This window comes from Dendropsophus ebraccatus, chromosome 6, assembly GCF_027789765.1.
Source record: "Dendropsophus ebraccatus isolate aDenEbr1 chromosome 6, aDenEbr1.pat, whole genome shotgun sequence".
NCBI classification, from domain to species: domain Eukaryota; kingdom Metazoa; phylum Chordata; class Amphibia; order Anura; family Hylidae; genus Dendropsophus; species Dendropsophus ebraccatus.
The window spans coordinates 116,543,253-116,566,174 of NC_091459.1; the positions used below are offsets into that span (position 1 = coordinate 116,543,253).

At 42.1% G+C, this 22,922-nt stretch overlaps 1 protein-coding gene across 1 annotated transcript in view; it reads left to right on the plus strand.

The window, feature by feature from the left end:
• Window positions 1-173: 173 nt before the first annotated feature.
• HPCAL1 (hippocalcin like 1) overlaps window positions 174-22,922 on the plus strand; it is a 113,083-nt gene continuing 90,334 nt past the window's right edge. The window contains exon 1 of the mRNA XM_069975724.1: window positions 174-724. The gene's annotated coding sequence lies outside the window, so the exon portion shown is untranslated. The remainder of the gene's footprint in view (window positions 725-22,922) is intronic.

Sequence of the window (22,922 nt, forward strand, 5' to 3'; positions counted from 1 at the left end):
ATCCATGGGTAACAAGAAGAGCTTTTCTTAGAGGACTGTATTAAATATCACTGTGAGTTGCATGGACCTCTCTGGCTTCTGCACAAGCTACTCCCCTGCTCCATCCACTCCCCTGCATCTCCACCCTCTACTACTTATTACTCAGTGGAATGCACCAAGCCTAATCTATAGCAGAGAAGCTCAGTTACCAGAAACAGGAAATGACTCTGGGGCTGCTAACATGCAGCGGGGACCCACAGCCTAATTTATCTTCTGTTTTGTGCAAGAACGGAAGAAGCCCTTTAAGAGCCTATCATGCATTGCTATAAATAGGTGCTTATATCCTAAAGCTGGTCCGCCTCCCCTCCTGGCAGCATGGTGTGCTCTATTGTAATATTACATTAGTGTGCTGCCTTGCTATCTCCTCCTTACTATGCAAAGTGCCCCAGCCTGTGCTCACTATGGTGATTGACAGCAGCTCAGTGCCTGTATGCAGCCAGCCAGGGACAAGGCTGCTTCTCTGACTCCAGCTCGGTGAACTTTGTATCACTATTATTATTCTTACTAGTGTTTTTATTGTGTGGATGCCTACGCCCCGCATCTCATTTCCTCTTTCTGTCCGCTGATGAGGAGGATATTCGATCGATGTCTTGGGGCTGTCAATGTGGCTCACGTCTGCGGAAGCGACCCAGATACTAAGTAACTAGCGAGAAGTAACTTAAAGGAGAAGAGACGTAGACATTTGGTAAGTTTTCTACTTGTGGCCGAGCTTCTGTACATTGGAGCGAGAGCCTTTTAGTGGTCAGTATATGTTTGTTGCTTTTTTTTTTTTCCTTTTGGTGCTATATCATTATAGTATAACTAGCCTTTTACGCAACTCTTGGCTGTAGTGCTACGATGACTTAGAAAGGGTTAAAAGAATGTACTTTATATACCGGAGCTATTCCACAGTTCTGCTTGGGAATTGCCACCTGTCGCTACACCTGGGTGTCCGCTTTAGTATTACTTGCACTTGCAGCTGACTATGCAATAGTTGCATTGACTGGAGTTAACCGGCTTCATGGTCTATTCTTTGCTGCACAGCAAAGGGTTAACTGAGCCCATCCTATATACTGAACCAATGCCATAGTTTGGTACCACCTCTCACTACCTTTGGGTATCCAGTTTGTGCTATATAACTGGAGGGGGTAGTAGTAGTAGTAGTAATAGTAGTAGTAGCAGCACAGTGACATAGCAAAGGGATACCCAGCCACGTTCCTTATCCATCACTTATAGCTGCAGCACTGTAGGGGTTAACCAAGCGCTTTCTGTGATTCTGCATAGGACCGGTACCATCTGTCACTACTGGTAAGCTGATGCTATACAAATATTTCTGTTATTCTGTATTGTGTAATTTTTTGGGGGGGTGTTATAGTTATATTGTATCTCATCATTATTATTATTGGGTAAGAGATCTGTCACTAGGGTATACTTCTGCACATAAAGGGTTAACCGAGCATATCTTGTATAATAATACATGCAAAGACTCCATCCCAACCATAGACTCCTTTTTTTATTGTAGCATCCCATATAGTTTACTGAACATTTCAAGCTATTTATATATGGAAAGAGTTGACTTTTTTTTTTTTTTTTTTTTGCTGTGTATTACTTTTTAACAGGCAGCTTTTATAATGAATTTGGTTGACATTTTCTGGAATAAACTTCGGATTCCAATAAAATGTTTACCTAACACCAGTAGTGGAAGTGTTAACCCATGACCCTTTAGCTCAACGCTTAACCGGTGCTATAGCTATTCAGCTAAGGGTTAACTTAATACTTGCCATACATTGTCCCATTCATTTCTGGGTGATCTTGGAAAGTACCAGACAACCCTGTGAAGCTTGGCATGTACATGATTAGCACATCATGCAGTTCTCTCCTTATGGGTGTTACCCCAACACTATCACAGCGGTAGGGAACCTTGGCCCTCCAGCTGTTGCAAAACTACAACTCCCATCATGGGAGTTGTAGTTTTGCAACAGCTGGAGAGCCAAGGTTCCCTACCCCTGTTCTAAAAAGTGCTTAGACCCCCACAGCCAGCCAAAGATTGGCTAGGCTGTCTTTCCAATCCACCAGTATACTGGCAATACATTATAAGGCGGCACTGCATGGATGTCAGTGGAGTTCCAGTTCAGGGAGTGCATATTCCATATATATATATGTGTGTGTGTGTGTGTGTGTGTGTATATATATATATATATATATATATATATATATATATATATAATGTGTGTGTATGCACCCTAGGAGGTATATATGGTGCATGCACCTTAAAAAAACTGGCAAAACATTGACCACATAATATACATTTGTCACACTTCTCATCTCTAGAAGTTATGCACTAACCCCCTTTATATCTTTATATGCCTTCACCCCATATTGATGTGGCTATGCCATGTAAAGTATTCAACCCCCCCTTCTTTCCCCCTTCCTTCCCCCTTCCTTCCCCATGGTCTCATGATTGCACCACATCCAACACTAACACCCAAAGGCAACAATGCCGAAAGAGACATTGGTTATGTCCCATTTAAGTCTATAGGGCACCTGTATCTGGTGTCCCCATGCCAGACATTTGTGTATCCAGCTTTTAAGATCATTGACCTATAGGCTTTCTTTTCCAATAGGGTTCCCTGGTTTAGATCAGGGATGAGGAACCTTCAGTCCACCAGCTATTGCAAAACTACAATATCCATAATCCCTGCAAGGTCAAAGCTGTCCAGACATGATGGGAGTTGTTTTACAACAGCTGGCGGACAGACGGTTCCTCATCCCTGGTTTAGATACATTGGTGAAATTTTTGGCATCCAACAGCCCAGATAACAGAGGAACATGTGTGCTGTTGGATAAAGCCATGATCTGCAATCTGTGGCTTTCCAGCTGTTCTATGACTACAAATCCCATCATGTGAAGTGTTCGCATATGGAGAGGTCACTATTTTCACTAGAACAGTATGAAGATCATTAGACTAAAGCATCTACAATGGCGTAACAGAACCTTGTCCCTCCGAGCTTACAATCTAAGATACAGTATATATAATATTCACCAATTTTACAGTTAGATAATTATATAGGGATTATAATATCCCGTAACTTCCGTGTGAGACTCCCATCACCGCTCTTCTACTTAACCTTTGCCCTTTGGAGCATATTTAGTAGGGAGTGATTTGTGCTCCTCCACTTTGTTAATGTTTCACCTTTTATATGGAGGTCCAGGCTGCAGAAGGTGTTTGCAGGTAAATGAGTTACTATTGCAGAACACAGATGCACCTTGCTTGTGTCTCACGCTGGGAACACTGTGGTAGTGCAAGGATTTATGTGAAGGAAGAATTGCCTGTACTTGACCTTCTCCATAGTATACGAATAATTGTATGTGATATAGAAAATGTTTGTCATCCTTCACCGTGCAGAAAGCTAAACACCTCTTACAAAACATAGCAAAGAAACTCTGCTCTATAGTGCCAATAATATATAATAAGCTTGGGTAGTTAAAGGGGTTATCCAGTGCTACAAAAACATGGCCACTTTTCCCCCCTCTCTTGTCTCCAGGTCAGGTGCGGTTTGCAACTAAGCTCCATTTACTTCAATGGAACTGAGTTTGAAACCCCACCCATTTCGGAGACAAGAGAGGGGGAAAAGTGGCCATGTTTTTGTAGCGCTAGATAACCCCTTTAATGGGTTTATGGTATCACCCCTGGGGTTTAGGGCAGAGTAAGCGTCAATGGTTCTATCTCTGTTGGTCTATAGCAGTGAAAAAGTTAAAGGGGTTATTCAGCACTACAAAAACATGGCCACTTTTCCCCCTACTGTTGTCTCCAGTCCGGGTGCAGTTTGCAATTAAGCTCCATTTACTTCAATGGAACTGAGTTTCAAAACCCCACCCAAACTTGAGACAACAGTAGGGGGAAAGTGGTCATGTTTTTGTAGCGCTGGATAACCCCTTAAATGTTTTCCCTAGTAGACTTGGGCAAAATAGGGGTTAATGACAGTGTCCCTAATAGCTTAAGGGCCAGTTTACATGGTGGAATTGCGTGTCGGAGCTCTCCGCCGCAGAATCCCGCCTGTCTCAGTGTGTCAATGGGAGAGCTTGTGTGCCTCTGTTTCCATCGCTCTCACCTCAAAGAATTGACAAGTCAATTCTTTCAGGGGAAGATGATGGAAGTGGAGGCGCACAAGCCCTCCCATAGAGACACTGAGTGACACTGAGGCAGGTGGGATTCTGCAGCGGAGAGCTCTGCTGCGGAATTCCACCACTTTGGCTCCATGTGAACTGGTCCTTTGGCAGAAAAGGGTTATTGTTGCATATTTGATGTCTAATAGGTTATTTGCCCCTCAGGCTCCAGCAATGTTCCTGTATAGGAGCATGTATCCATGTTTTCCAGGCAGCCTTAGGGCTGCATCCAACCTCTCCAGCCACCGGTAAACAAATGTGTTTGGGTTTGGACGAACCCGAGCATGCTGGAGGTGCGCTCATCTCTGTACAACAATGCTGGAGCCCGGAGGGGCAAATAATATTAGACACCAAATATGCAACATTAGGATAAGACTAAAATGGACTGACATCCATCCTCTTACATAGACCGACCCTTATGTCTCCTCTTTCTCACAGACTTCTTTTTGCCCCCTCTCACACAGACTGACCTTTATACAAACTGACCCTGATGCCCCCTCTCTCACAAATGGCTTATTTTTCACCTTTAACAGACTGTTCCTTATGTCCCCTCTGTGTGCACTTTTAATGTAAATAATATTCACTAAAAAAGCCATAGCATATACGGCCCAATGTATAAAAAAATAAAAAGTTGTGTGAGCCCTCCAAAATCCCAAAAATTGCACCCCAGGTATCTAAGCCAACGATCATTCAGAGCCATGCAAAACCCTGAGTTGTTCACAGGTAGACGTTACGACTTTCACCGAGGCCCATTGTGTTTGTCATTTCAGATTTAGCCAAGATTTGTCATCGCCCCACCCCCACCCCCCGCAATATTCTGCTGTATTTTGAGGTAGAGCTACCATGCAATTAATGTGCTGCAAATCGCCTTCCCTCGTCTCCTGTGGGAATATCTTGGGCCACCTGGTACATTGTAATGTTATGACTGAGGTGTCCCAACATGTCTTCTTTCCGTTGTTTTCTTGGCATTGGCAGACACAGTAGAGTCTGTGACAAAGAGCGCTCATGTTTTCACTTCTAGTGGGCGGAGGTTTCCCTTGAGTGTAAAATAATAAATCGGCACGCATAAGCTACCATTGCCTTCAGCTAACCCTTTATAGAATGTAACAATATGTTTTTGTTATGAAATAGCAGGCACTGTCAACAATGGACCCTTCACAGTAATTGTTTTGTAAGTGGTTGCCTAGTCCTTGACAACAAGCTCAGCCATAGGTTGGTCTTTTGATTGCTTAAAGGGGTTAGCCAATATTAGCAAATATTTCCTATATGGCTGCGGTCATAGAAAATACTAAACCTCCATTACTTACCTGTCCACACTCCCCCAGTGTCCTGCTGGTGGTGTTTCCAGTGTCTCCAGATGCTTCACTTCTGAGACATGTCTCAGGAGTGACAGCCCACTCAGCCAATCACAGGCTGCTGTCCTGTCTCAGTCAGGCCATCACTCCTGAGACATGTCAGTCTGAGAAGTAAAGTGTCTGCAGTCAGTGGGGGACACCAGGGGAGTGTGGAGAGGTAAGCATAAGATATGAGATAACCTAGCTATATAGGAAAAAATTGCTAACGCCGGACAACCACTTTTTAAACTATCATGTACATAACACCTAGATGGAGGATACAGAGTAGTACATTACAAAGAAGAACCGCTGTACACATTATAAACATTAACACTTAACACAGCGCCACCTGCTGTCAATTCAATATACTTGCTCCAGCATTTAAAGGGAACCTGTCATGAGAAGGAGCTGAGCGGATTGATATATATATTTTTATGGGAAAAGATTCAGTTTAACTTGAGTCACTCAATGATAGGATCACTCTCTGGACTCAATTGGAGTGCCACTCTTTACTGGACTCCATAACACAGAATGAACAGGAATTTCCTAACCGCTTGTCTTTGATTTGCCCGCTGCCCTCTAGAGTCCTGGAAAACATGGATACAGCCATAATCCACCATGACCACCTTCCGACAGCCTGAAGTGACTGGGATGCTGAACATTGAATGGGCTTTTTTAGCCACTTTTTATGATATTTATGAGAACAACATACGTAGTACCACAAGATCTTGGACAAGGAACTCCGCCCTAAACAGCCCCTTCGCCATATGCGCTTATATAGTTTAGTCTTTATGACAGATAATGATCACTTCCTTTGGTTTATCTGGAAAAAGGATTGAACATGTTGGAAACTGTCACGTGTGGACGTGTTTTGTTACAGCGAAACGTCCGTTGCCAAGTTCTGTCACTTAATGTGATGTTAGAGTAAAGGGATAAATAAGGATTATGGAGAAATTCCAACTGCATTGTCCATCCTGCTGGATAATGATGGTGTGTGTGTGTGTGGGGGGTTATTGGGCAATAGGCCTTCATGTCCCAGCATGCAGCTGATATAGACTGGGCTTCATGGGTAGTGTAAGGTAATGATTTCTCTAGTGATTAATTGGGAACCAAGTGAGCGAAACGTTCCAAACGTTCCAGCAGATAACCAATGATAATGACAGGATTTCTCATACGTATATAATAGTGACCACTGTTTGCCTTGAGCTGAGACTCCCTTGTCGTCCTCCCTGATGAATGGAACAGCAGTTTTGCATAGGTACGGCTGGAAGTCCAAAAAGAATCTGGAAAGTAATGGGCTTCTCTTAGCTGCTTTGTGTCTGTCCTGCGTTGTGATGTACTTCTGTCGTACAATGACCCGTTTAGTCAATGCGTGTCCAGCCAGGTTGGGAAACCTTTTTCTCTTCACCAGATCCACTTTCCCAGAGTAGAAAGTGGCTACAAAGGGCCTATATTGCTATGGAGGATCTTTCCTGCCCTTGCAAACTACAGAAATCACGAGGATAGCTTGCCGCGGATTCCATGTGCGCTCCTACTTGAGACTCAGCCCGTCCCATAGGCTCTATTCTATGCTTGAGCGGATTTGGCCTTCCGCCCAAAGAATGTCACTATTTTGGGCGGACGACTGAATCTGTTTGACCATAAAATGGAGTCTATGGGACGGGAGGAACTTCAATTAGGAGCTCAGGGGGTGAGCGGCGGAATCCGCGGCAAGTTATCCGCATGATTTCCATATGCAAGGGCCCTAACACAGAGAAGCCACTGATTTGATTGAGGACTGTATTATGTTATGGGTCAGCGTTTACATTCTTGGAAAATTTCTTGATTCCTTTCTAATGTTGTATCTGTGCTGCCCTGGTGACATGATAGGGTATACAGGATATACTGTAGGTCATGCATATACACTTGTCTCTAACTTCATTACTTATTTCCGGTATACATAATTTGAAAATATTATAGCAAAAAAAAAGAAAAAAAATTATAAGCTTTCATTTCTAAAGAGAGCATTGCCCTGCGGCAGCTGTGCACTTCTTGTGTTCCGTGTGAAAACCTAGGTATGCTATTAAGATGCTTTTATTCATAAGAAGCACCTCCTTGCACGGTATGTAGCGTTGCTTCTGTTTGTTTTTAAAATAAGTTTGCTATAAGAAAGAATTTTAATCCTTACATGGGCAGTACAGCTGTGCCGGGGTGTGCATTCCTAGGTAATAGCTGCAGGGTCCAGGAGCAGATTCTGCCCAGGGTGTTATCTGAGCCTGCGTGGTTCTCTCTTCCAGCAAGGCTTTTCCTAAGGTTCTGTGGTTTACTTGAAATTTCTAAGAATAATTCTGTTAAGCAATTCTGATAAGCTGAACAGCTTTTCATTTTATCTTTTTTGGTCCAACATCCTGTGCCAATTAACTGCATCATTTAATAAATAAAAAAAAATAAATATATATATATATATATATATATATATATATATATATATATATATATAGTAAAAATTTTAAATACACAGCACTGCCTCCCCCAACACTCAGTTCAATCATAAAGTTTAGGATGTATTTAACAGGTTACAACCACCACAGAAAGCTCCCCAGCATGCGCATACAGTGTTATCATTGAAGTGAATGTAAAGGCAGTATACAGTAAGCTCCCTCTAGTGGTGGCAACATGCAGACAGAAGTTTATCATTAATTTACATGCCTGTTCATGAACAGAAAATGTAATATTGTGTTCTGATATGACATTATTTTACATTTGGGGAGATTTATCAAACATGGTGTAAAGTGAAACTGGCTCAGTTGCCCCTAGCAACCAATCAGATTCCACCTTTCATTTTCCAAGAGTCTGTGAGGAATGAAAGATGGAATCTGATTGGTTGCTAGGGGTAAGTGAGCCAAACAACCAATCAGATTCCATCTTTCATTTTTTGGAAAATGAAAGGTTGAATCTGATTAGTTGCTAGAGGCAAATGAGCCAGTTTCACTTTACACCATGTTTGATAAATCTCCCCCTTAGTTGCCCTATTTACAAAAGCTTTTGACATCTCAGAGACATGTTAAGGTTTGATAGGCCTAGTTATTCAGAACATCACCAATCTCTAGAATGAACCAGGAGAAGTGCATGTGGGCTCCATAGACTTTCTAAAATAAGCCGGGACAACAGTGCAGTTTTTTCCAGACTCTGTGCAGAAGACTAGCTCCATTGTTAGTCTATGTAGGGTCTATCCTGCAGCGAGCAGACAGAAGTGCTCAGCTACACTCTTCTCCCAACTCATTCTAGAAAGTCTATGGACCAGCCAAGCACTTTTCCTGACTCAGTTTACAGTTAAGTAGATCTTCTGCAGCAAGTCAGGGAGAGAAGTGCTCAGCTGCCTGCTTCTCCTGGCTCTATATAACAAACCGTAAAGGGCCAAACCCAGACGAATCAAAACTTTCACCACTAGTAGGCGCTTTCTGCGTACTGTTCATACATTGACTTCAATGATAACACTGCATGCAGTTCAATAAAATTCCCATGATAAGAATAAGCTCCAAATAAAAAATAAAAAAACTTTAAAATATTGCAAAAACAATAAAAAAAAATATATGAGACTCAAAGACAATAAATGCACATAAAAGTATTAAATCGTAACTGTCATTTCAGGGTCATTTTTCTGAAAACAATAAATATCAACAGTACAAGCGATTTTAAGAAACTCTGTAATAGGTTTTATGTACTAAAAGAGTTTCCTTCTGGACTGAAAACGCAATCTCCCAGCCTCCCCCCTCACATCAGATGAAGCAGGATTTCTGTCTCCATTATGTGGCTATGGAGAGGGGAGGGGCTGTTAGGAGTGACTGAGCACGGAGCAGTCCTGGACAGCACAACACCCTGCAATCTTCTCTCAGTAAGTTCATAGATAAGCACTGACCTTTCTGACCCCAGAATCCTGCGGTTTAGGTGCCCAGAGAGTCTACAAACAGCTGACCTTCATGTCACCTCTTCCTGCTCCCTCATCTCCCTCAGCCCCTCCCCCCTTCATAGGCTTACAATGGAGAGAGCAGAGCCCGTCTTCACTGGCTTCTCTGTAATGAAGACGAGTTTGCCTGATAATGCACAGATAAGAAGTCAGGGGGGGAGGCTGGGAGATTGCTTCTTGAGTACAGAAGGAGGCTTTTTGGCTGATGAAACCTATTACAGAGTTTCTTAAAATCGCTTATACTACTGATTTCTGCAATAAAAAAAAAAATATGACAGTTGCGCTTTAAAGTATGCTATTAAGGCATCAAAATACTGAATCCATACCATGTATGTATCCAACAACCGTACTTTAAAACATGATTTCTCCTGCATTTAAAGGGAATCTGTGACCTCCTGACTACCTAGTGAGCTGATGGTAATTTAGAACATACCTTTTTATTTTCATAAAACACCTTTATTTGGTCTGTAAATGGTATCAAAGAGGCAGAGCCTATTATTACCTGGGCCCGAGTACTGCTACACCTCACTGTCCTGTATGCGTGCCCCTGTATAATTAGTTATGTACACTCTGCATACAGAACAGGTGGTGCTAGGACCCAGGGAATAATAGGCTCCGCCTCTTTGACGCTATTCACAGCCCAAACAATACGTTTTTTGTATGAACATGAAAACAGACACAGGCAACAAAGATATGTTCTGAATGCTTTCTTCTATATCTATCCAGGGATGCAACCAGCTTGGTAAGCAGTCAGGAGGTTACAGATTCACTTTTACAAGGCCTCAGCAAGTTATATTAAAAAGTTTTATGGATGACAAATTGGGAGGGGACAAAAAAATAGTTTTGATCCTTTTGTACCAAATTTGGCCTGGTCCTTAAGAGGTTAAATGAAAAACTGTGTGAAACAAGATGTAATAAGCCGCCCTACATATGCTTGCCTATACATGTCCCTGTCACGTCAGCTTACGTCAGCTGCTTGTCCTGCCATGTTCACTGATTTTTCTTCCCACGTACTGTGCTGTTCTATGGAAATTTTACGTATGAAGGGAATTTAAAAAATGTTGGCGTAAAAAGGAAAACTATTGTCTTGAAAGGCTTCATTTACATTGATAGCGATATCTGAAAGTGGATCAGACCTTGTCACCTAGTGTACATGCAGCCAGCATCAGATACCCGAGCTGTGTACTGGATATGGCGTGCTGGGGCTGTGTACTGTAGATTATTCTCCATTCCTATTCAGATCATCTATAAATAGGAAACAAAACACAGTAAGCACTAAATAATATAATAAATAATATATGTAAGGCAACTGGGTACAGCAGGAGCCCTCCCCCACTGCTCTGTCTGGGGCAGGAGACCTGAATAGATCACCGTCCGCATTAAAGGGACCACGTGCAAAGTGTATGGTTAGCGTAACACTGTACAGCAGGAACAGAGAATCTTCAGCCCTCCTGCAGCTGCAAAATTACACTTTCTATTACCGCCGAGGGCCACAGGTGACTGCCCTCCTGCCTTATAGTCAGCGGTGAATTATAATATAGGCTGTCCAGGCAGCTGCCAGGGAGCCCATGGTCTGTACTGCCCACATGCCCTGTCCTCGAAGCTGTGGGCCCTGGACAGCTGCCCAAACCACCCATATTATAGTCTTATAGGCAGTTTTAGGAGAGATCACTTTTGAAATTCAAACTACCATGTGGAGACACTAATGGTGGGAGTATTTGGCACTTTTGGGGGGGATTAAGAACTATATGGGGCACTATATGTGTGTGCTATTAAAGTGTCAGTCGTTAAAATTTTTTTTTTGCAGAAATCAATAGTATGGGCGATTTAAAGAAACTTTGTAATTGGGTTTATTAGCCGAAAATTGCATTTTTATCGTGAAAAAGCAGTTTGAAGCTCTTCCCCCTTAATGGTTCTCTGTAGAGAGGGGAGCGGTGGAGGGAGATGAAAAACATACCAAAACATAACAACAAAGAGTTAATTTACAGCTACATCACCGGGCTAGTCAGCACTGACCTCTCTGACCTTTGAATACTGGCTTTCACACAGCTCCCACTGTGTAATCCTTTGTTCTCTGCTGGTGACTAATCTCCCTCCTCCCCCCTCCCCTCTCCATAGAACAGACAGGGCCCGACTGATGTAAACTAGTTGAGATTTCCTGATAATGAGCAGTGGATGAGAGAGAGGAGGGGGAGACCTGGGAAAGTCTTTTTGAATGCAGATAATGGCATATTTGCCTGATAAACTCAATTACAAAGTTTCTTAAAATCTTCTATTGATTTCTGAAGGGGAAAAAAAAACAACAAAAAAACAACAGTGACACTTTAAGGGAACTAACACTGCATGGGCTACAGAAGGGGGCATTATTACCCTATCCACCACTGCTGATAGCAGTAGCCCAGCTATTAGGAATAAATCCAACAACAAACGTCCTGGCTTATTTCAACCGTAAAGGATAACTATGAATGCAGCTCTGGATTACGAGGCTAGAATTCACAAAGTTTAATAACACAATAAGGTTATTAAAAAAAAAAACAAAAAAACAATCCTGTATACTATTTTTCTATACTAAACTAGAAAATGGTAATAAAAGATGGACATATCCTTGGGAATAGCACTTTAATGGTCCACTGTATTACAACAATGAAAAAAAAAATAGTTCAATAGTGATAATGAACTGTCTGCGTGTATCACAAAGTTCAATGACAAAGGCTGGTGGCTATCTAGTAAATTACCCTGCCGTCTCCCCGGCTTGTACCTATAAATCACACGCCCCATGTTGGCTTGTTTCTGTAACATTTACACTTTTGAACTAATGAAGGAGACACATGGAGATTTCCACAGCTAGAGGACAGAACCGTATCTGACATGGGAAATTCAATTACGGCTTTGCCAATAAACAGACAAAGCCTGAGGCCATGTGAAGTGTATCAATAGAGCGCTTGTGTCATAGGCCCTGCTGTCTGTGTCATCTCTGGAACAAACACATCAATTAAATTGTTTGTTTTTTTCCTTTTCTTACAATGTGCCCAATCGTTGTCCTGTCAGCTGCCTTGTTAGCCTGTTGTATCAATAACTATGGGGGTGTCATTTATCTGGTTCACACTGATTAACTTTCCATGAAGTGCGCTGTGAATAATAAGTCAATTACTGTGACCAGGCAGGTGATCCTTAACGATCCAGGAAGGATATTCGCTCACAAAAAATTTGCAGAGCGCTCCGTGTAAACAGTCGTTCACCGATTTAACCTATGTGCGAGATAGGCTTAAGCGATCGCAAAATGATTTTTCCGTACGATATATCGTTCCGTCTAAACGCTGATCGTTATAAAAACAAATCGTTACTTCAAAATCGTTAACCGTACGATCTGGCGAATTATCTCTCCGTGTAAACGCAGCATTGCACACAGATATCCGACCAATTTATCTGACAGATTTTTGAAGCCAAAGCTAGGAACAGACTATAAACAGAGAACAGGTCATAAAGGAAAGAGTGAGATCTATGTTCTGGATGCCAACCACAGCTTTTACATTAGTAGTGTTTAGTGGACTTGCCGAACTGTTTGGGTTTGACAATGTTCTCTGAACCAGAGTGCTGGGCATTTGACTCCTGGCCACTGGAGAAGTTAGATGCCACTCCAGAGAGTCCTGGAAAACATGGATACAGCCAAAGGCCATAGCCATTCAATTTCTTAAGCCACTGGAAATCAAATGCCGAATGTTCACATTTGTAAAATATTGCCAAACCTGAACAGTTCGGCAAGTTCATTACTGGATCTGACAGGTCCGTATTGATTGGTTAGTTTTTATTGCATTTAGGCTATTTTTACATTTTTATTTTATAAATCTGGGTAAACCCTTTGGAGCCTCCATATACCGTTATCCAAACTTGGTTACCTTTGGCAGGACCAGCTGACCGTCCAATGGGACCTCCCAACTCTGCATTCGGCATGCTTCTCCTGTCTTCATCGAGAACACATAAGCGTTCAGTTGAACCGAGTGTTCATGTGTATATGGGGAACAGGAGAAATAACGTTCAGCCCAACAAACATTTAGCCAACAGCTATTAAATATTTATAGGCACCATTAGACCACTCCACCAGAGTTTTGGAGGACGCAATAATAAGCTCCTACTAGAACAGGCCTCAAGGGTCCAGAACAGATTTTATAGACACTCTCACTTTTAGCGGCTACTACTTCCGTGTTAAATAACCAATAACCTTACCGATTGAATGTCCTCTATGTGAAAGAATAATATCTAAATGTTTACAGTGCAATCAGAATAGAATGCCCCAGAGGAACCCTTTCCAGAGCCTACATTACCTTAGGCCAACAATGATTTCAACATATTCATGGTAATGTCTTTCCTTTTGCCCTTGATAGCCTGTGTTACACATAGGCCATCTTCTGTAAAAAAAAGAACCGCGGCACTGGCTTGCCACAGCCGGTTTATTCATGTGTAAAACTTAAAGTGACTCTGTACCCACAATCTGCCCACCCCAAACCACTTGTACCATCAGATAGCTGCTTTTAATCCATGATCTGTCCTGGGGTCCGTTTGGCAGGTGAGGCAGTTATTGTCCTAAAAAAACAACTTTTAAACTTGCAACCCTGTGCAATTGGTGTGGCCTAGATTGTGTGTGCATTAGACTGGCACAACCTCTCTGTCCCTCCTCCCTGCCCTCCTCATCATTAGGAATGCTCCAGGCAGATTTTCTCCTATTCATCAGCTGTGTGAGCACTGCACAAGGGCTGGATCCTTAAGGCACCTGGGCAGTGTTCACTGCAGAGGAATAGGAAAAATCCTGGCAGTGGCATTCCTAATGATGAAGAGGGTGGGGAGGAGAGACGGAGGGGTGGTGCAAGATTAGGGTACAGACACTCTAAGCCACGGCAGTTTGACACAGGGCTGCAAGTTTAAAAGTTGTTTTTAGGACAATAACTGCATCATCTACCGAACGGACCCCAGGACAGATCTTGGATTAAAAGCTGCTATCCGAAGTTACAAGTGGTTTGGGGGGGGGGGGGGGGGGGATGGACAGATTGTGAGTACAGAGTCACTTTAAAGCAAATGTACTGATGGTACATTCGCTTTAAACATAGAAAATGTAAATAAAAAGTAAAGCATGTATATTACAAAACTGTCGGCGACCACAAGCCCTGTTGATTGAAAAAAAATTGCCACTTTAACTGTAGAAGCGTGAACAGAGTTCATTTCATGCTAGTGTTTTTGCGTCTATAACAGTTCTGCTTCCTGCTCCATGCGTAATAAGTTACACGATGGTTTCTAATCATCACACATCATCTGCAGACTCTGCACTTCTAGAGATTACAGAGGTCTGGCTGTCTTTTTGTTACAATAATAAAACTGCTATTTCCCCTTTTAATGCCGCTCACAATGTTTGCTCATCCATTTCTACTGTTGGTTAAGTAGCTTAATCCACTTTCTAAGTTCATGACCCTCCTGGAGTATCCACCCGTGTGACTTCCAGGCTGCGTGTTAGTGGCGCCAACACATTGATGTGCTAGTGATGCGAGCTGAGTCGTCCTCTCATGGGAAGGCGCTGGAGACGTCATTGTGGAATTTAGAATTTTTTTTTTTTCTTCCAACACTTCATGCGTTTTGTCTTCTACGTTTAAGCTGCAGGAATTTTGTGATTTATTCAGATTAAAATTCCTTTTATGACAAATTTATATTTTAGAAGTCTTTTCAGATGAGGAACTTGCAGTGTTTATAGCGCTTTAAGCCTAGCTTTAACCTCTTAAGTACCTATTATTAACTAATGTCATGTAAGCTACTAGTACACTCTAAGTAAAGTGTTTAATTTTTGTGTCAGTATAAAAGATTTAAGCAATTTAACTGAAAAATTTTTTTTATTTTTTTGCAAAAAAAAAAATAAAAAAATATTACACGAAAAACTTTATTGGTATTACCACCTTTTTAGTAGATATAGCCTCCAGTGGCAGTAACGGACTTCAGACAGAGAACTATCTAATTACAGGAGAGTGTTATGGGCATGCTGTGTGACAGATGCAGAGAGGGGAGGAGCTTAGCACCTATTGTCTGCCATGAATCCTATGTTACGCTAGGTTCACACTGCATTTTCAGCATCCGTTTAACGGATCCATTTTTTGCAAAAAACGAATTGCAAAAAACGGATGCATTTGTGTGCATTCGTTTTTGTTCCGTTTTTCAATTGACTTCCGTTATAAAAAAAAAACTGATCCAAACAGTTTTTTTTTACACACAATAAAGTACTGTTGACACTACTATTTTGACCGTAAAAAAAACGGATCCGTTAAACCAGTGGCGGATTAACTTTACCATAGGCCCCGGGCTGTTCACCAAGCCTGGGCCCCCCCACCCCACTGTAACTATGGCAGCACTAGCGTGTTGTTCATAGTACAGGACAGATAATGTCATGATGTCCTGATTTGTGCGAAATTGCCATAAAAAAAAACAGTGATTTTTTTGCAAATCATGGCAGAAGTGTAGCCAGGAGACAGTACACCACTGAAAGTATAAGTCTTTTTGGGTGGTCATGGGCCCCCCAGGAGCTCAGGGCCCCGGGCTGCCGCCCAAAACGCCCCTATTATAATCCACTACTGCGTTAAACGAATGCTGAAAAAGCAGTGTGAACCTAGTCTTATCTGCTTCCACCTTTATATTAGAGATGTCGACTAACGTTTTCTTATCTTGATCTCTGATGATAATGAGATGACCTTTCTCCCTGTATACTCAATGTAGCACAAGCTTGAGATGTTAAAGGGGTATTACTGCCAATATTCTTTTTTTTATATATACATAGAATGGCAGCAGTATGGGGTCACATGGGCCATCTGCTGCAAACAATGGCTGTGTTGGGAACTACTGGTTTGGCCAAACTCTGGTCCCGCCAGTTACATACTAGTTAGAGAACTTGTTAAACTTTTGGTTTCACACTTTTGGCACGTTCACTTATCTCTAATACTAGTGATTCCCAACTGTAATATCTGTTCTAATGCTAATATGCACTATAATAGACATTAGTGGAGACTCTGTATATAATATATATCTGTGCTGGGACCAGGGCTTGAGCAGGCCTGCAATTCCTGACATAGCCAGTGGTGGCAGCAGAGGGGCTGTGTCCTCTGTTAACAGCTGCTATTAGAGATGAGCGAACCAGGTTTGGGTTTGAGTCCATCCGAACCCGAACGATCGGTATTTGATTAGCGGGGGCTGCAGAACTTGGATAAAGCTCTAAGGTTGTCTGGAAAACATGGATACAGCCAATGACTATATCCATGTTTTCCACATAGCCTTAGGGCTTTATCCAACTTCAGCAGCCACCGCTAATCAAATGCCCAACAATCGGGTTTGGATGGACTCAAGCATGCTCATCTCTAGCTGCTATCCATCCATCTATTTTTTCTTTTTTTAGTTTTATTAGGGTTGCATTACACAATTGTAGAACTTTTAAAGAAGGAAAAATATTTACCATATTTACCATATTTGTTGTATGAAACCTGCAGAATTGGTTCTCTTGCAAAAAAAAGGTTTTCAAATCAACTGGTGTCAGAGTTCTATTAATTAAAATTGTTCCAGTGCTTATTAGCTGCTGTATGTCCTACAGGAAGTGGTGTATTCCTTCCAGTCTGACACTGTGCTTTCTGCTGCCACCTCTGTCCATGTCAGAAACTGCCCAGAGCAGGAGAGGTTTTCTATAGGGACTTGCTACTTCTCCGGACAGTTCCTGCCACAAACAGCAGATGGAAGCAGAGAGCACTGTCAGACTGCGAAGAATACACCACTTCCTGCAGGACATACAGCAGCTGATAAGTACTGGAAGACTAGAAGTGATGTACAAATCTGCTGTAAAAAAAAAAAACACATCATTTTTCTGGTATAGTGGGAGCTTCATTTTATATAGTAGTTGCTTCCATGTTAAGATCTATGCACAGTTTCTGTGACTATTCTGCACGGACACAGAACATGAGCTATGCTGGGATTACCTTGACTGGTGCTCATGATACAAATGGTTCACAGCTATTTATTATTGTGTCTTCTTCTGGTCGGCTGACTAAACTAGGAGACTTTAGAGTAACATATTTCTAACCACTGGAATTTAGGCAGGATTAACACTGACAATAACAGTGCAAAGTGTCTAGACCGGCTTTTCTCTATGCGTTTCTCCCCTTTTCTCATACTGGTATGCATTTTGCTGATATTAACAAAAAAATTAATTACAAAGCTATATTCCCACTATGTAAAAACAACATCCGTTATTTGCCACTCAAAACAACGGCAGTTGTTTTTAAATTAAAAAAATTGAAGTCTATGGACAACGGCCAGAAATAAATTACATGTACATTATTTTAACATTCGTAGCCAAACAACCTCCGTTCTTCAATACATTGTGTGAAATTCATAAAGATTACGGTGTGTGAAAACAGCCTCAAAGTGAAATGTTTTTTTGGGTTTTTTTTAAGGTCTTCTTGATGTGTTCCTTATTCTTCTCTGATGTGTTTAGATCATATTTTGGGGTTGATTTTTGTCTTGATTTAAATAAAAAACACAAAAAAACTTTGATTGCAGCCATAAACATATATGCAAACTGCATTTGCGCTATTAGAAACAAATAGTATATAATATAAAACTAATAAGTTTAGAGTCAGAAATTTAGAACAATATTGCTTAAGTGCTATAATAAAGCTACTATATATTAAAGTGGTGTAGACTGGGTAGAAATAACAAAAAAAAATTTACTTTAACACCGATCCTGTGCTGCTGCTGTTCCAATAGTGTCCGCTTTCCTGCTGATCTCCACTTCCTGGTTCCCATCATCACATGGGTAATGCTCACTCACTGGCCATAGAAGTGAGCCATCCCAGGCGTTGCTTCGTTCCAGTCCTACAGCACTGCTCCGATTCCGCTGGTGGTGACGTCACAGATATTCTGACCCCTCTTCTTTCTACATGTCTATTGAAGGTCCGAAGTCAGGGTCTCCAATGCATCTCTGTGTTCTCATAGAGATGTATTTGAGACCCTGACTTCCAAGCTGAGGAGGTCACATGGGCACCAGTGGGATCCGAGCCATGCCATAAGACCAGAACGAAGCTGCGCCACAGGACAATGATAATAATTGGTGAGAATATGTGCCAGCTTGCAGTGGAGGGGAAGAATTAAAAAAAAACTGGATGACTTCTTTAATAAAGTGACCAAAAATACAAGGGTAAATGATGGCCTGGAATGGGTCCTTGTTGCATTTGTGGTGACCCCTGGATGATGTTGTAGCGGTGGGACGGCCGGTTACTTGCTAGGTGGAAGTGTGACGCCACTGCTTGTGGTAGATGGCCGAGATACAGCCGGATCTTAAGGGTTTTGTCATGTGACGCCATTGCCTGGTGGGCACACAGGTGTGATGGCACACCTGCTTTTTGAGTAGCGGGCTGGTTGTCAGAGCGGTGTAGTAACCCTCCCGAATAGTAGTAGGACCCACCACCCACAGAAAGGGGACATGTCCCAAGGTTGTGGTGTAAGTGTTGTGCAGGTGGTGGTGAATAATCACAGACTCATGTGGTAAAGTTGACTGGGTTTACTAAGGTGCAGCAGGTAGTACAACAACTCTTGAATACACTTGATAAAGTTCCGATAAATACACATACATAGAACCACCAGATCTGTGGGATAAGTGCTGAGGAGGATGTAGTAGAGTGGACAAGGTTGTGCTGGGGCAGTAGAGAGAAGGGGGGCCGTGAGAGTCTCAATCCAAGTAGTACTGTGCTCTGCCGGGAGGGTGGAGTGTATAGAAGAATACTTGTAGAAGAAGAAGAAGAAACAACCTGTGCCTGTGCTTTGACCTTTCCTATAGTCTTCACACCACCTGATGCCCACTAGCTTTGGCCAAACCGTACTGATGGGTGACACAGGCCCCAGACCCTAATACCTGGGTTGAGCGAAATGGTTAGGATTTTCTAAGTACACCCTCCCTGTGAGATTGAGTTTGACTTTACATAACTTTGCTCCACCTGGATCAATTCCTAGCTCTTTTGCGGATACTGTCCTGCACTGTTGTGACTCCTAGTCCTCTGCGTGGGTTGAGGTCCTCTCCTGAAGGGTTTAACAGTGCATCACACAGCGTGTGTGGTGCTTCAAGAAAGAAGGTTGTCAGAGCTGACTGGTCTGCGTCCTAACCCTGCGGAGTTCCGACTAAGAACCACACACTACTTGTTAACTCCTTCCCGTCCAGCGTGTGTAAAGTGCGCTGTGGTTCGGTGGAAAGGGTGCAATAGAGAAGAGGGACAGAAAGAGAGAGTAGGATAGAAGAAAGAAGTGATCCTACTGGACAACAGAAGCTGGTATATACACACACAAATAACCCACAGATACTTCATCTGTGCAACTTCTGGACCTTGGTTATACTATACAGCGACATCTAGTGGTCATCGTTGGCAATTCCCAGTTACAACAATACCACAAACATGTACAGAATTTTAAGAGGGGTGTAAGAATAGCAACACCCGCAGTGGGACACCACACATCTCTTACCAGAGAAGTGGGTCCTCTAAGGCTGCATTCACACGTTCAGTGATTTTCCTGGTCCATGATTGTGGTCCGGTAGCTACCTCCGTGATCTGTTCAAAACAGTCCGTTTTTCATCCGTTTTGCATCCGTGCTGGTTTTTTCACAGATCTGTTTTATAGCATTTTAAATTACATTGATTACATCACATTAGTGGTTTTTACGGATGAACACGGATGTCACATCCGAGTACATCCGTGAAAAACACTGATCTCATTGATTTCTATGAGGAATCCGTTCCGTGCTTCCTTTCCGAGTAATGACATGTCCTATTTTTAAACGGAACGGATCACGGATCCGTTAAATCACGGAACGTCTGAATAGCCCAATAGAAAGCGATAGGCTGTAAAATTGACCGTGCGCATGGATCCGTGAGCACGGACAACTTCCCGGAACGTGTGAATGCAGATATATCGATTGTTTAGCGAACGACCAGTAAATTTTTCTTATTAACCATAGGCATTTAGATGTATATACTGACAGCAGCTCCTGTGTGCCTCATAGAGCTAAAATCTGTTTCCCCTTCTTCAGGCTACGCTGTCCTGCTCTGTGGTGAGTCTGTCCTTACGATGGCTGACATGCAGGAGCATGTGACCATGCCCCACCCCCCCAGTGTCCTCCACTGAACATGTATATATCTATGGAGGACACTGGAGGAGGGGCATGGTCACATGCTCTTCCATGTCGGCCATCTTATGGACAAAAACACCACAGGGCAGCACAGTCTGAAGGAGGAATACTTATTGGGATTGGCAGTCTAGTGGGTGGTCTTAGTGATTGACTGATTCACTTTGTGCATACAGAAGCAGAAGTCAGTTACTGATTAGAACCGCCCACTGGACTCTTAAACTCATAATGATCAGGGTTCAAAATGAATAATTTCCATGTTGGGCTGAATATTTTTTCACAATATTATATATCAATGTGCTCGGCAACTCCTGCTCTATGAAAGGATGCTGGAAGATCAGCCTGCTTGTTCTGTTTTACAGATTCATTTAAAGTGTAGCTGTCTCAGTATAAGCTGCTGTATGTGTACATGAGGATTAGCACTATATCTGGCCTTCATATATGTTACATGTCATATGTTACATTTTTCTGATAAGATTCTAGATAAGAGTAGAAGGAAGCCTTTTTGTCTGATAAGATATATTATCATTTTTATTATTTATATATAATCATTATTACCTTATCCTCTATCCTGACATGTCTATTTTAGTAAATACTGTATTTGCTTTCTTCATGGAATTTTATGGATCATATTTTCTTATGATCTTTGTTTGCCGTGTCATTGGCCACAGGCTTGGTGTGCCGCCTCCATAGACTGTGCTCTACTGATATTCAGATTTTTTTTTAATCCAGATATTATGTCATTTATTTCCCAAGGTGCTTTCCATTTAATTCTGAAATAGGATTAGCAGTTAGATTTTTCTGGTAAGTGTGGGATTTTCATGAATATTTGATGAGCTTTACATAGAAATGGAAGATTATTGCTTTAAATTCTTCTGTGTTTAATCTTTAGTCTTTTCACTTTCAAAAAATATGGCTGCTTATGAGACACAACAGATACGTGAGCGTTACTTCAGTTTCAGTAATGCAATACAGTATTAGCCAATATAGAAAAGTAAAAGGACGGTGTAAAATTAGGAAACAGAATTGGCTTTTATCCACAAAAAAAGGAGATCTCCATCTGGATTCTGTCAAATAAAAACTCTGATAATATTGGCTATTGTCCAAAGAAGTTTAAACATGTTAATATGGATTGGCAGCCATTGCTTAGGGCCATACTGTTTGACATAAAGTAACCCACACTAGCGAGTAATGGGTGACGTAAACAGCTGGAGAAACTTGATTTCTCCTCTGGAGACAGACTCCACCTCTTTGCCATCCTAGTTAGCCATGTAAAGTGTATGCTAAAGAAGAAGGTAGTAACCTTAAATGTATCTGCGGAGAAAAATCTTAGTAAGGCTATGTTCACACAACGTAGTATTGTTTTGCGTTACAAACAACGGCTATTGTTCAATGCGTTGTGTGAAAACGGTTGTTGTTCAATTGACTTCAATGCTTATCATTGTAGTAACAGCCGTTGTTTTTTTGTTTGTTTGTTTTTTAAATAGTACGTTGTGCGAACATAGCCTAAAGAAGGTTTAAGAAGAAAGTAGGGCAGTGACGTACAGTACACTGGGCCCCCCACTATAATGATGAATTTTGCAATGTAGTATAGAAAGGCCTAATGGTTTCATTCTTCTTGCTCTTTTCCTGACCTTTGGACCAATGCTTAAAGCGACTCTGTACCCACAATCTGCCCACCCCAAACCACTTGTAACTTCTGTTCAAGATCTGTCCTGGGGTCCTTTCTGCAGGTAATGCAGTTATTGTCTTAAAAAACAACTTTTAAACTTGCAGCTCTGTATCGAATTGGCGTGGCCTAGAGTGTGTGTGCCCAAGCCTTGCACCGCCTCTCCGTCCCTCCTCCCTGCCCTCTTCACCATTAGGAATGCCCTGGGAATTATTTTTTCTATTCATCAGTTATGTGAACACTGCACATGAGCCTTAACGATCCAGCACATGTCACATGTGCAGTGTTCACACAGGTGATGAATACAAAAATTCTTGTCCAGAGCATTCCTAATGATGAGGAGGGATGGAGACTGGGTGCAAGGCTTGGGCACACACACTCTTGGCCACGCCACTTTGACACGGGGCTGCAAGTTTAAATGCTGCTTTTAAGGACAATAACTGCATCACCTGCCGAACGGACCCCAGGACAGATCTTGGATTAAAAGTAGCTATGCAAAGGTACAAGTGGTTTGGGGGGGTCAGATTGTGGGTACAGAGTCGCTTTAACCCCCTTCTTTAACACTAATACCATTCTTATGTTCAGAGGAATATTCCCCATC